This window comes from Arachis ipaensis, chromosome B10 (assembly GCF_059453495.1).
Source record: "Arachis ipaensis isolate K30076 ecotype BB chromosome B10, ASM5945349v1, whole genome shotgun sequence".
NCBI lineage: Eukaryota > Viridiplantae > Streptophyta > Magnoliopsida > Fabales > Fabaceae > Arachis > Arachis ipaensis.
In genome coordinates this window covers 136,314,020-136,315,825 of record NC_142435.1, presented here as the reverse complement: position 1 = coordinate 136,315,825, position 1,806 = coordinate 136,314,020, and the positions used below count along the sequence as shown (strand labels likewise).

The following is a 1,806-nucleotide window of genomic DNA, read 5'->3' as shown; positions in this document are numbered from 1 at the left end:
CGAAAATAACATCATCAATTAATGTTTTGATTCAAAAATTTCAAGTTTGTTACTTGCTTGCTAAGAAAGATTCAAACTTTAAATTCTAGAATCATATCTTGTGATTTCTTGTGAATCAAGTCATTAATTGTGATTTTAAAAATCAATTCTTTTTCAAAACTAATTTCAATCATATCTTTTCAAAAATATCTTCTTATCTTATCTTTTTCAAAAATTTGATTTTAAAATATCTTTTCTAACTTCTTATCTTCTTATCTTTTCAAAATTGATTTTCAAATTTGTTTCAACTAACTAACTAACTTTTTGTTTGTTACTTATCTTTTTCAAAACTACCTAACTAACTCTCTCTCTCTAATTTTCGAAAATCCCTTCCCTCTTTTTCAAAATTTCTTTTTAATTAACTAATTATTTTAATTTTTGATTTTAATTTTCGAAAATTACTAACCTTTTTCAAAAACTATTTTCGAAAATCACTAACTCTTTTTCAAAAATAATTTTCAAAAATTCCCTTTCTCTCTCATCTCCTTCTATTTATTTATTCATCTACTAACACTTCTCTTCATCTCACATCTCTGCTCTCCTCACCCTTGTGTTTCTTTCCTTACATTACATTCTTTTCTTCTTCTACTCACATAAGGGAACCTCTATACTTGGGCAAAAAGGATCCCTATTATTATTTTTTCTGTTCCCTCCATTTTTATATGAGCAGGAGCAAGGACAAGAACATTCTTGTTAAAGCAGATCCAGAACCTGAAAGGACTCTGAAGAGGAAACTAAGAGAAGCTAAATTACAACAATCCAGCAAGCACCTTTCAGAAATTTTCGAACAGGAAGAGGAGATGGCAGCCGAAAATAATAATAATGCAAGGAGGATGCTTGGTGACCTTACTGCACCTAATTCCAATTTACATGGAAGAAGCATCTCCATCCCCACCATTGGAGCAAACAATTTTGAGCTGAAACCTCAATTAGTTTCTCTGATGCAGCAGAACTGCAAGTTTCATGGACTTCCATCTGAAGATCCTTTTCAGTTCTTAACTGAATTTTTGCAGATCTGTGATACTGTTAAGACTAATGGAGTAGATCCTGAAGTCTACAGGCTCATGCTTTTCCCTTTTGCTGTAAGAGACAGAGCTAGAGTGTGGTTGGACTCTCAACCCAAAGATAGCCTGAACTCTTGGGATAAGCTGGTCACGGCTTTCTTAGCCAAGTTCTTTCCTCCTCAAAAGCTGAGTAAGCTTAGAGTGGATGTTCAAACCTTCAGACAGAAAGAAGGTGAATCCCTCTATGAAGCTTGGGAGAGATACAAGCAACTGACCAAAAAGTATCCTTCTGACATGCTTTCAGAATGGACCATCCTGGATATATTCTATGATGGTTTATCTAAGCTATCAAAGATATCATTGGATACTTCTGCAGGTGGATCCATTCACCTAAAGAAAACGCTTGCAGAAGCACAAGAACTCATTGACATGGTTGCTAATAACCAGTTCATGTACACTTCTGAGAGGAACCCTGTGAGTAATGGGACGCCTATGAAGAAGGGAGTTCTTGAAATTGATACTCTGAATGCTATATTGGCTCAGAATAAAATATTGACTCAGCAAGTCAATATGATTTCTCAGAGTCTGAATGGAATGCAAAATGCATCCAACAGTACTAAAGAGGCATCTTCTGAAGAAGAAGCTTATGATCCTGATAACCCTGCAATAGCAGAGGTGAATTACATGGGTGAACCTTATGGAAACACCTATAACCCCTCATGGAGAAATCACCCAAATTTCTCATGGAAGGATCAACAAAAGC

The 1,806-nt window shown here is 34.9% G+C and overlaps 1 non-coding gene across 1 annotated transcript; it reads right to left on the bottom strand.

The window, feature by feature from the left end:
- Positions 1-1,235: 1,235 nt before the first annotated feature.
- On the bottom strand, positions 1,236-1,343 carry LOC148581839 (small nucleolar RNA R71). Its single transcript, XR_015897836.1, has one exon. It is a non-coding gene; the product is annotated as a small nucleolar RNA R71 (small nucleolar RNA).
- Positions 1,344-1,806: the final 463 nt, after the last annotated feature.